The 12,967-nt window shown below is 35.2% G+C and overlaps 1 long non-coding RNA gene across 1 annotated transcript in view; it reads right to left on the bottom strand.

The window, feature by feature from the left end:
- LOC137851782 (uncharacterized) overlaps window positions 1-12,229 on the bottom strand; it is a 40,048-nt gene extending 27,819 nt beyond the window's left edge. Inside the window, exon 1 of the long non-coding RNA XR_011093466.1 lies at window positions 12,048-12,229. This is a non-coding gene — a long non-coding RNA (uncharacterized lncRNA). The remainder of the gene's footprint in view (window positions 1-12,047) is intronic.
- Window positions 12,230-12,967: the final 738 nt, after the last annotated feature.

Below are 12,967 nucleotides of genomic sequence, written 5' to 3'. Positions count from 1 at the left end.
TTATTATTATATGATTCTGTGATTCTGTGATGAGTCTATGGGTCTATGATCTGTGATTATAAAGTCGGGGAAGACACTGCACCAGCCAAAGACAGCAAGTGCTCCTGCATCTGCCAGCCCCAGTTTTTTATCCAAGGTTGAGCCTGACTCTGCTGATGAAACAGAAACCTGCAGTCTCATGTACACAGCCTTGGTGGAAGCAGGCTGCACTCCTGAAGCCCATGTTAGGCATTGGTCAAGTCTGAAGCAGGATACAGAACCACGCTTTGGGATACTTTTGAATTGGTCTTTCAGCATTTATGAGCGTGTTTTCTACCCTTATTGTAAAATATGGGATAACTGAAAAGGGATTAGGGAAAAGGAATCTCATTACAAGTAAGACGCAAGATCTTAAGTAACTCATAGATCATATTAAACAACCCAAACAGAAAAATAATCTCAAAGTTCTGTGTTATTTTTTTGTTTGTTTGTTTGTTTTGTTTTGTTTTGTTTGGGGGGGATAGGGCAGGGGGAGGTGAGTGAGTGCTTGTTGTATGTTTAAAGGCTTTTTTTTTCCTGAATAGTTTTCAATCTCATCTTGTTTTTCTGCCTCTGAATACACATTTTGACATAAAAAAGAAATAACTCTACTTTATACTGGTATTATAATTTATATAACACTTAGATCTGGACTTTAAAAAAGTCTAAAATTAACATGTAAAAAGGAAAAAAAATGCTAATAAAAATATAAGAATTACATGAAAACTAAAAAAAAAGATAAAATAAAGTAAGTTCACCTGAGGGTGCTATCCCCTTTTTCTTTATCTGGCATCCTGTCAATCCTTTTTGTTCATTCAGCCATCAGGGCCCATATTTATTGTCTGTTGCTATATAACTTAGATTGCAAGCTGTTCAGGATAAGGAGTTCATCTTCACAGAATCACAGAACATTCTGGTTTGGAAGAAACATTAATGATCACCTAATCCCAATGCTCCCTTCCAGGGACACCTCCTACCTGATCAGGTTACCCAAAGTCCCATCTGACCTGGCTTGAACACTTCCAAGGACGAAACATCCACAACTTCTCTGTGTAACCTGTTCCACTGTCTCGCCACCCTCACTGTAAGTAATTTCTTCCTAATGTCTAATTTAAATCTAATCTATATGTACCCTTTTTTACTTTAAAGCCATTACCCCTGTTCCTGTCCTTATGCTCCTTTGTAAAAAGCCCCTCTCCATCTCTAGACTGAAAAAACATAATTCTCAGCCTGTGTTCATAGGAGAGATGTTCCAGCCCTCTGATTATCTTCATAGCTCTCCTCTGGGCGCACTCCAACAGGCCCATGTCTTATATGTCTGCAATGTTCCATGAACACTTTTAGAACTAAACACATAATAAGCTCTGCAGACTCAGTTTAACATCCATTTCAATTTGTGGTGAAGGCTCACCATGTCTTCATAATGTTAGGCTGATTTTTTTTCTCTTAATGACTGATTCCAGACAAGCATAAAGACAAATTCATGTTTTTCTGGCTTCTGTTGCAGCAGTCTTGCTCATTACAGTCTTTGCTGACAGTGATCCTAGGCCAGTCTAGTCAAATACATGTTTTGCCAGTTAACATTTTCTTGCAGTCAAAATTCACTGTGGAGATTTCTTTAAATAGCCCTCTTGGTTTTTTACGGTCATCTGTTACTAACACAGTTTTAAGTTAGAATAACCAGAAGATCCCCTTCCAGCAATCTCTGATAGCCCATAAAGAATCTGGAAAGCACTCTTCAAATGATAAAATAAAAACTGTCTGTTTTAGTCACTGTTTCCTAGCAGTCATTTCCACATGGAGATAACAACAACTAGCTTTCCTGACTGTTTAGGAAATGTTTCATTTATTAAGCAGCAACTTTCATGCTTCCAGGAAATATGTGAAATAAGTAGCTATAAAACAATACTGACTTGTTTAACCTTACTTGGAAAACTCCCACTGTATGAGACATTTCAGTTGTTTTAATCAACAAATTTCTTCTCTTATTTCTTCAAAAACAGAATATTCAGCATGCTGAACTTCCAGATGAATCAAGAACAACAAATGTCTACCATAAGTTCTCACTCAAATACCATGAACCCTTTGACATTTGGGTGTGTGACAGGATGGTGGCAGGGAGGGGAGAAGGGGGATTTCAGTTTCTCCAGCTAAAATTGACTGTGTCACTTTGGAGTCAGTTTGATGTGGCAGCCCTTTCAAGCTCCTACAAAAGAGACTGCACTGTCTCAGTTGTCACAATGATGTATGTAGGATGCTTTTGCCCATAAGGTCCAGGCTTAAATAAACTGCTGCCATAGTCCACAGATGAAGGTGGGAGGATGGGAGAGCAAGAAGACCTTAAAATGAAAATCTCTGTTCTAGTCTTCTCCTTATTCAGCATAGTTAGTGGAATGTCACAATATTTCTTCAAACAATATCCACCATGAACACTGAATTTTCACTATTCCAGGGGGATTTCTAAACTTTCAAAGCAGCAAATCCCAAATTTATCATCTTTTACCCCTCTTCCAGACCTGAAGAAGTAGACTTTCAGAAGGCATTAAGAATGGGCAGCAGCTCTCCACAGACCCCGTGCTCCTGTGTGGGCTCCTCTCCACATGCTGCAGCTCCAGACTGGGGCCTGCACCTGTAGGTGATCTCCATGGGCCACAGCCTCCTCCGGGCTACATCCACCTGCTCCACTGGGGGCTTCTCCACCCACAGGCTGCAGCGTGGAGATCTGCTCCATGTGGGACCCGTGGGCTGCAGGGGGACAGCCTGCCCCTCCAGGGGCCTCTCCATAGGCCGCAGGGGAACTTCTGGAGCACCTCCTCCCCCTTCCTTCACTGACCTCGATGTCTGCATGGCTGTTTCTTACTCCTTTCTCACCTAGCGTCTGTTAGGCAGCATTTTTTTTTCCCTTTCTTAAATCTGCTCTCACAGAAGTGCAACCAATGTTACTCATTGGCTCAGCTGTGGCCAGCGTCAGGTCTCTTTTGGAGCTGGCTGGAGATGGCTCTTATCTGACATGGGTAGCTTCTGGGCTCTTCTCACAAAAGCCACCCCTGCAGACCCTGCTACTAGGCCTTTGCCACATAAACCCAATACAGAAAGCTATTACGTAATGTACTCTTTGTAGACTCTATAGCAGAAGATATATAGCTATATATAGCATATACCTATATATATATAGGAACATATATACATATATAGGAACATATACATATATATATATATACACACACACACACACATATATATATATAGGTATATGTTCATGGATTTGGGGTAGAATTATAGTAACAGCCATTATCATACAATCAGTAAAGTAAAAAGTATGCATACGCAACACTGAGTGGCAGGCTTTAATGAACACATTAGTGTCTGTCACTGCTGAGGAATGGGGAAGTAGGAGACTGTTTTAAATCCATAGGTATCCTGAGTAAAATGTTTTCAATAACTTACTAATCTAAAGAAATTGAAATATTGGAACATTTCCAAACCAATAATTTGACCATGACTTTGTGAAATGTCAATATGAAATTATTCAGTCAATATTGCCAACTTAGTTTAGGTTGTGAATACCCTGATGTTATAATCATGCAATCAAATGTTATCACATTGCTTGCCACTTGATATGTCACAGCCATTCTCATAAACACATTATTTTCCTTCTTTGAGAGCCCTAATTAATACACTATTGTGATGAATCAACAGCAGTCAATCTGTAAATGTTGGCTGAGAAATTGAAAACAGACAGGTATGGATTTGCCATTTTTAATGGCATTCTATGGTTTCACTCATTCATTATTGGGTAACTTTCAGGGATACAGCAATTATTACATGGGACACAGTGAACAGTCGATTAAACTCAAAACCTTTATCTGAAAACACTTGAAAATATTTTCAGATTTTCAAAACAAAGCAGATCTCTTTGTTCTGTGATGGCTGGCAAAAAAATAAATGCAGTTGACTGAGAGAGAGATATCTTGGCAGGCCTTCACCAGTACTGTGGATAATCCTTATGAAAGTTAATAGCATTTATTAATTTGCCAAGTATTAATCATATTACTTCAACAAAATGATGATGAATCCATAAAGATCCACTAGCTTGTAAAGAAAATAAAAGAAAAACACAGACTTTCTGCACAGATTTTCTCACCTGTTGACACAATTACAACCTATGACTGAGTGTCTCAATGAGGATCACCCTTAGAAGGTTTATACTTTATTTTCTACACCACTACAAAAAAATAAAATATAAAATAGATATGTGCACAGACATACCATATATGCATTCATACATTACAATTTTACTTTGCTGGATGACCTGAAGACGTTATAAATAAATGTTAGTCCAATTTATGTTGAGTTCCAAAACCCTGGGAGATCTCTGACAGAAGACATTTCCTTATGTCTTCCTTTGCCTCCTTCCATAATCAAAAATATTTTCTGATTCAGCCAGAAAGGTGCAGACTTACCAAACAGGTATTGATTTTTTGCCCTTTAATAAATGTAAGTACAATGGCAAAGTAAAAGATTAAGCCTGGAATTAGAGTTTTGAATTGCTTAGTCCTTACCTTGGAATCAAAGTCTGCACTTTAGTTTCTCCAATTCGTTATCCCCACATTGCTGTTAAATGGAAGCTTTGTCTCTTTTTTGTTGTTTTGGGTTTATTGTACTGTATTTATACTGCATTCATTACAGGCTTCAGAGCTTCTGCTTGTTGTTTACAAGGATTGGAATGGAAATTTTCACACCTTACAGAGCAACCATCATAATTTGATGTAGAGTTTTTTTGTTTGTTTGTTTGTTTGTTTTTTCTCTGACAGAAACTAGTCTTAGCTGTGGACAGGATGGTCCTTCCAAGTACTTAGCTGGTGTATCTTGTTCACTCACTTAGTATTCAAGTGATGATGAGACCTGTTGGGGGGGGCGAAGTCTTCATTGGATTAGATTTTTAGCTTTAATCTGTAGAAAAGAACATGGTTTCCTCCAGGCATTATTCCAAGTAGACTTTTTGGTGTAACAAGAACACAGGAAATAACCTTCATTTCTTCTTTTCCTGTTACTTATAGATGACAACTTCTTTTTACCTATGTTTTAATCCCACAATAGGATATTGGAGATATTTTTGGCTTTTGGTGCCTCAGAAATATGCTTTATGGATCTTTCTTGAGTAATCCCTAATACATAAATTCTTCTGAAAGTGAAACCTGCCTCAGGAAGTCAGTGCTACTCTCCAGTCCCAAATGGTGGCAGTGTTTAGTTTCACAGCTGCACATACACAGATATAGATCTATTCCATAGCTATAACCTAGTAGGACTTAACGGGCAACAAAACAGAATGTCAGTTCAAATTCATGAAAGTTTATAAACTTTGATCCTCTTTCTTTGAAATACTTTGATATGACATGTCACATGCAAGTGATGAATGTGATTTCTGTTGCACATGTTTTTAGACCACAAGTGATTTATCACAGTAAAGAAAATGAGGAACATCTAAAGTGTTCAATTATCTTTCAGATGAAGTGGTGAGAACATAGAAAGGAGATTCTCCCCATCTGAGAGACAGCAGTTTGGCTTAAAACAATGATCAGACTGACATGAGACAAACTTTACAGTACTTCTCAGTACTCAGAATTTAATAATACATATGGGTCTAAACAATATTGCAAATCAAAGCAGCCCAAATATTTAGGTCTATTCATATCCAGACTGTTTGAGTCTTAATCTTGAGTAGTGAATTTATTCTTAAGAGACTGTTACTAGCCACAGAAACTACATTTTCAACTAATGCATAATATATGTTACAGGAATCCAGAAAGCTATTCTGAGTAGAAGAAAATCCAACAAGCACCCAACTTCCCACACAAATAGAAAGAGCAAAGAGAGAGAATGTATAAATAATTTATAATAAAATGCTTATGGGGTAAGCAGTTATATTATTTTTTTTATAATAAAACTGAAGTTTCTAATAATATATAAATGATTTAAATATATATAAACATCTACATTGAATTACTACATTAACTATCTCTGCGTTGTTTTGTTTTGTTTTGTTTTTTGAAAATTGCTCCAACACATTAACTTATGACTTTTTATATTGCTTTTTAAAGAAATAAATCAATAAATGATAGCTAAAAAGGAAACTCTCCAGACAGCTATATAAAAAACATCCCCACTTCAGTGATCATTTAAGCTGTTTCATAGAAAATTAGACTCACGGGTGATTGGTTGTTTCTTCTCTCACAAATTCAAACATTGCTAATTAAATGCAAAGGGAAAAACAGAAGCCTAGAAAAATTAAAACAAGGCACTCAAAATTGTTTAACAAAAAGTACTTATTATATAACACAGACTTAAAAACAGAATAAAAACCTTACTTTGGAGCCCCTACAGTGGAATAACCTCCTAATAAATGCTTTGATCTGTTGATTCTTAATCCTAAAAGTAAAGCTTCATTGTAAGCATTCACAGTAGTGACTAAAGGGTTATTACAAGAAGAAAATAAATTTATGCATGTGTAGAGTTTTTAATAGCTAGTGTGCTGTCTGGAAGAACCTTGCAAGGGAAAACCAGCACCTCTTTGTGTGTGGCTACATGCCTGCAACACTTCTTTCAGGCTGGACACCAAATGGTAAAATATCTGTGACATTTGCCTGTCACTTTGAGTTAATTTGCAGGAAATAAATATACTGCTATGACAGAGAATTTTATGGGGAGTGTCATCAGATGAAAGTGCAAATTCAGAACGGATAGAAACTACTTAGTGTAGTTTACAGTAGGTGAGAGGTATTGCTGAGAACAAATAGTAAGATTCTCATCATTGTCCCCCACACCCATCATCAATTAAATGGAGAACAGAGAAAAGCCAACCAACCTTCAGAATGATAATTATCCAACTGGGAAAATAAATAAATAAATAAATAAATAAATAAATAGAGAGTTAAGGCAACAAAATACTGGGCTAAGAATGATGATAACTGCATTTCCCAGGTTTAAAAGAGTCATTATGTATATGACTGTAGTACATTAGATCACTTCTGCTGCTGTTTGTTCTTCATTCTCTGTTTAAAACATCTATATGCAGAACACGGGCCAAGGAGCAACTTCTTTAAATATACAAATACAGCTAGAAAATAACAAAGGGAAGGGAAAAATATCACACATCTGAGTAAAAAACAGGACACTCATCAAATGAAATTTTCTAGAATAGCAATTTTACTAATATTATAAAAAATAAGAGAGGATGCTAAAAAAGAACCAATTTACAACCTTGTTTTGATTTTTAACTAGGACCAAACGATGGCATCTGGGCTTTAGTTTCTGTCATTTCAGGCACCTGGGACCAGATGCCAAGCATTTATTCTAGCAATCAAATGGAAAAGCAGGCACATCCATGATAAAATAATCCTGTCCAGTGCTGTATGCTGTCTGCTGCTTACCACTTTCCTCATCTTTTAAATGAGCTGTAAGGTTTTGGGTTGATTGATTGGTTTGGTTTTGTTGGTTTGGTTTTGGTTCTGTTTGTTTCTGTGGTTTTTTTGTTGGTGGTGTTGTGTTCTCTCTCAACCCCCCACCCCCCCATTTTTGTTTTGTTTGCTTTGTTTTTGTTTTGTTTGTTTTGTCATTTGTTGTTTTTTGTTTGTTTGTTTGTTTGTTTGTTTGTTTGTTTTTGTGAGTTTGTGTGGGTTTTAATCTTGACTAAGATTTGGGCATGGATGCCTCTTACAATACTGCAGAAGATTCCCTTTATGGAGATGGCTATTGTTTTCACCATTCCCCTGTCCTCTGCAGAAAATGACCTCAGCTTCCCAGCATTAGAAAGCAGCTGTAACATGCTGGCACAGTTCCTAAGCATGAGCACTGCATGAAGTGTTTGGGAGCAAAGGTCAATGCAGCTGCTCCCTGGTGCCAGAACTCATCTTCTATAGCAGGAGTGAGGAGCCCTGAACTAGAAGGCAGGTGGACTGAGAGAGAAATGCTGCCAAAGGATCATTTTCACAAATTTGTTTTTCCATTGTAACCAACATTCTTTTATTTTGTTGGTTTGTTTTAGAAAGGTTGTTCCCATGTTGCTGCAACAATCAGATGACTCTGTTATTAGAGCAGTGACAATAAAGAAATAATAAGATACATATTCCCCCTTCTTTCCCCCCCCCCCCCCCCAGTGTTAATTATGACATCTGAATAAATTCACTCTCCTTGAAAAGTTCCACCTCACCTTACATTACAATTGCTACACACCAAAAGCTCTTAACTAAGCAATTGTGAACCTGGTTTTATGTCAGTATCTAATTAGGAAGTTGCAACTTGTTTTCAAGATAGTTCTTTTTTACTATTTACATCTTTAATCAACTACTTGTAAAACTGCCAGTTATTCCTTAAACAATTAATAAACATGGCAGAAAGTACTGTGCAGAACCAACACTTTGTTTTTGAAGAACACGAGATTTCCATTGAATTCTATCTCCAAATTCTATCTACGGAGCAGCAGAGCCACCTTTTTGTTGTAGATCATCTATATTCTTATTTTACAAGGTTTTGAAGAAAGTTTTGCCTATAGAATTGTCATGCCTATGTTTTTTGTTGTTGTTTAAATTTTTTTAATTTAAAAATAAAAATTAATTAAAATTTAATTAAATAAATAAAAGTCTTAAAAGTTAATGTCACTTTTGTTAGCTAAGAGTAGGACTTTATATCATGCAGATAGAACATATGAACACCTTGTGGAAAAACAGGCAATCTTTTCTCTGATTATGGATGTTTCTCAATTCCTTGTGCAATGTGGAAAGATTTATTGATCATAAGTCCCCTATTACTGAGATACACTAATTAGTGACTTGTACACATGAAAAGTAGAAAAGGAGCTCAAGGAATTAAAAACAAATGTGCTTTGTTCTGAGGACTTCTTTCTTTTGCATTTAATTTTCATGCTTTATCTTTCTTTGCAATAGCACCATGAGTTTCTTGGCAGTACTTGGGATAATTAATACCAGTTACTGCACTGATTACTGTCATCTATATAGGAAGATAACTGGCAGAGTAGAAATAGATGGAAAACAAAACAAAACAATAAAATAAAATAAAACTAAATAAAACAATAAAACAAAATATAATCCTGTTGAATAAATTCCTCATGGGTTTCTTGTTGCTCACCTCCAGCTTGACTGTTAATTGTTTTGTCTCCCAGACTCACTGAAGTATGCAACTAAAAGAACACTATTGTTGCAATAATAAGAAAGTTGTTCTCATGAGGTTAAACTCTGATTAGAAAAATGTCTTTCTGCTTGCTCTGAAAACTCTGCAGTTGTTCACTGGTGTCATGTCAGATGACTATGTGAGTTTTATCTCTATTATCCAAAGTTAAAATCCACTCAGGTTTTTGAGATATGCACAAAGAAAAATATCTAGTACTTGTGAAGCTAGTTTGCTAATGGCTGATTTAAGTAGCTTCACTACCATTACATTATCCAATGAAATATCTTGATTGATCCCTAGTTTCCATGGGTAATGACTATTTCATGTAAAAGTTAACATTTTGTTCAATTAACTTCTTTTTATCTTACCTCTCCCCACCCCTCAACATTAGGATTCAATTAAGATTTGGTATACTGTGTAAAAATATTTTTTTCTTAGCCACCTCATGTACTTAACATGATATTTGCTTTTATTGCTCACAATAATTTCTTGAATGTTAAATTTTAATTATATAATTCCTTTGGCTATAGATTTCAAAGACTTACCGTATTTTACCATATTTCTGTCTAATTCCTAGAATTTCCCACAGAAGTGAATCAATAGGGTATCAACATATATTTGTTTCTTTCTGCAGTGATCAGAAAGTACTGAAAATTAACATTAGTTGCCAAACACCCTTGGTCAGCTGAAACAGAAGAGTCAGCTAAGAAAAAATACCTGTAAAATTTTCATTGATTTGAAAATATGTTGCTATACCATTGCATTTCTTGATGTATTTGAACATATTCTGTTAACAGAAATTAAAGGGACCCTCTAGAGAGCTGAAGTGCATGTCTCTAGAAAGCTATTGCGTTATGGTAGATTTGACCACACAAAGCTCATTCCCTGAAGTACATTACAGGAGCTTTGAACACATAAAATGTATTCCCGATAGTATAAAGCAGAAACAGTAGTAGCAATAACATTCAGTATATAGCTGTCAAGCTAAGGTTTGTTACAGTTATTAAGTTTTTAGCTCCATGAAATCCAAGGAAAATACAGTGTAGTAGTGTAGTAAAAATAAAGCAATTATTTGACAAAACACAGGGTTTAAAATCTTGGGTTCCTATTAACTCAGTATAAAGTTTTGTACAGTGTAAATGAGGAAATTGTACTCTTGCATTGGAAAAGCATAATTTTTACATTAGACATCCAAAAATACAGAAGGGACTCAACATTGTTTTTCAGAGTGTGAATATTCTTACAGCATAGTTTAATGAAATAATTCATTACACCATACCTTTTCAAGCTTGGTACTGGAATTTACCCTCTGACACAATTATTTTGGTAAGTCACTGCCTTTTCTGACTTTTCCAACTATGAAATGGAATTGTCTCATCAGTTACAAAAATCTCTCGGATATAGCTGCACACTCAAGCATTAAATGACAAAAACAATATTTTTATATTATTTTTGATTTCATGACACAGTTATAATTTGATTAAAGGTTGTCAGACAGGATTTTTAAATTCCATTGTTAAATTGTTACAAGTGTAGAATAAAAGCAGCTGCTTTAGAGCATTTCTAATTCTACGCTTAAACTGTAAATAAAACAAAAGATAGAAATCTGAGAACCTCCGGTCTTCATGCACTTGGAAACATTCTGGGTAGCACATGTTTTGAATAAATAGAGATTGTAAGGATATGTATTAATAATCAGAATAAACGGAAGGTACCAAATATTTATTTTGATTTAAGGTAATAGAAATACAATTTTAAGGTAATAGAAATACAATAATTCTTGATGAAATTATTAACTTATTTTAGGAACTGATAGCTGGTATATCAATTACAAGGTATTTCAACTTCATAGAAAATATTATATGACTTTTTTTTCATGCATTGGTCATATTATTTTGCAGAATAAAAAGGAATTTTGATAGCATAAAAAAAATAAAAATAAAAAAATAAATAAATAAGATAAATCCTCCCCACTTTCACCACAGGGAATCTCATACTAATGGAATATCAAATTTGAGATCCATCTATTGCACCTGAGGAAATAATTTTCCTGCAAAGATATGCCAGAAGTAAACCAATCTCCAGAGAAAACGAGAATGAGCAGTAATCAGCACAGCAATTCTGAAAGATTATGCTAAAGCAGGAAAAAACATACACAACAGAGGAGGTCTTGGACTGTAAACTATTTCCCAGCATTATTTTATCTATCTGTTGTTAACTTTGTTTGATTACTTGAATACATTTCTTTTCACCTTCACTGAAGTCTTCAACGCATCTCACACCTCCTGTTCTATTGAGGGAAGAACTGATGCAAAAATTTGCTCCACTTCACAACTGAAAGCTAGAAATGGACACATCATGGACTTTTCTGACCCTCACAGAACCTCTGCTCTCTTCCTATGCCCTAGGCTGAACAATAAGGGATAAATTTGTGTGTCCACAATCCAGCATATGTTAAGATTTCTTTAACTTTTTTAATATATCTTTTAAGATATCTTAAATTCATATTTTTAATTCTTTATGTGAAAGAAAGCTAAAGAAAATGAGCTAATAGTGCTAGTCTGAAAGGATCTGGTCACAGTTGTGAGCTAGTTTGTTTCACACAATCATTTTATTACTTTTTTTTTTTTTTTTTAAGTGAGTGGTATATTCAAGGAATACAGTTTGCTAATGAACAATTTCCTTCTGGCACTGTTTAGGAGTTACAAAAATAAATAAAATTAATATCGCAAACGCAAAACTATAAATGGCATGGATTTCAAGTACCTTTTGATTATACCATCTTCCCTAAGTATTTAGACAGATCTAAGGCATGATAAGGGAAACAGAAAGGAGATATTTACCTCGTGGGACTGTGCCTTACATTTTATTCAACCTGTTAATTTCTCAGTCTTCTTTTTATTATCAGGTTGCATAGTTCATGGCATCTAGTACTGTCATGTCCTGAAGGCCACAAAATCCCTTGAGTCATACACAAAAATAGAACATGAGTATTCTTCACAAATTATGAAAAAATTGTTCTCTCTGAGTCCTAGAAAAAAAAAAAAAAATGAGAGATGTGTGACTGAATGTATGCATTTCCACAAAAAGAGGATTTAGTTTATTATATTTAAGTTTGAAGAGCTCATTGTTTTCACAGGCTCACTGTGAGTTTGCCTTTGTTGTATTACTGCTTTCTTCTTTTCAAACATTTTCCTATCATCCCACTAAATCAAGAGGATAAAGTTAGTTTCTCTGAATTAATATCAGTACAGTTCTAGGGAACTGGCTGACAAGAGATGCTCTAACAGATACAGTCTCTGAAATTCACAGTGTGCCAGAACTTGGTCTCTGTTATGCACTCTACACAGTCACCACAGGACTGGGAAAGCAAGAATATCTACTGTCCCCTAAATCTATTCTAAAAAGTTGCTTTAGTATTTCATAACTTGTCTCTGGAGAAAAACAAGAGAAAAACTATTTCATCAAACATCCCAGATGATGTATGAGCACAGAAGATTAAAAAACAAAATCAAAAAACAAAACACCACATACAACACTTGCTTATCTACAGAACAAGGTGTAGAGGATTGTAGTTAAGCATTTTCCTTATTTATTGACACCACCTTTTCCCAAGTCAGCAAAACTACCTGCAGTAGTAAATTCTCTCCAACACCAGTAACAAAGTTTGATTCAGAATAATTAAACAAGCTACCCAGAATATACCTAAAACCAATTAAAATTCTGTGATAAAGCATTTTTTAAAATGTAAAATAGTACAAGT

This window comes from Anas acuta, chromosome 2, assembly GCF_963932015.1.
Source record: "Anas acuta chromosome 2, bAnaAcu1.1, whole genome shotgun sequence".
NCBI lineage: Eukaryota > Metazoa > Chordata > Aves > Anseriformes > Anatidae > Anas > Anas acuta.
The sequence above is the reverse complement of the archived record's forward strand: the minus strand, read 5'-3'. Positions and strand labels throughout refer to the sequence as shown.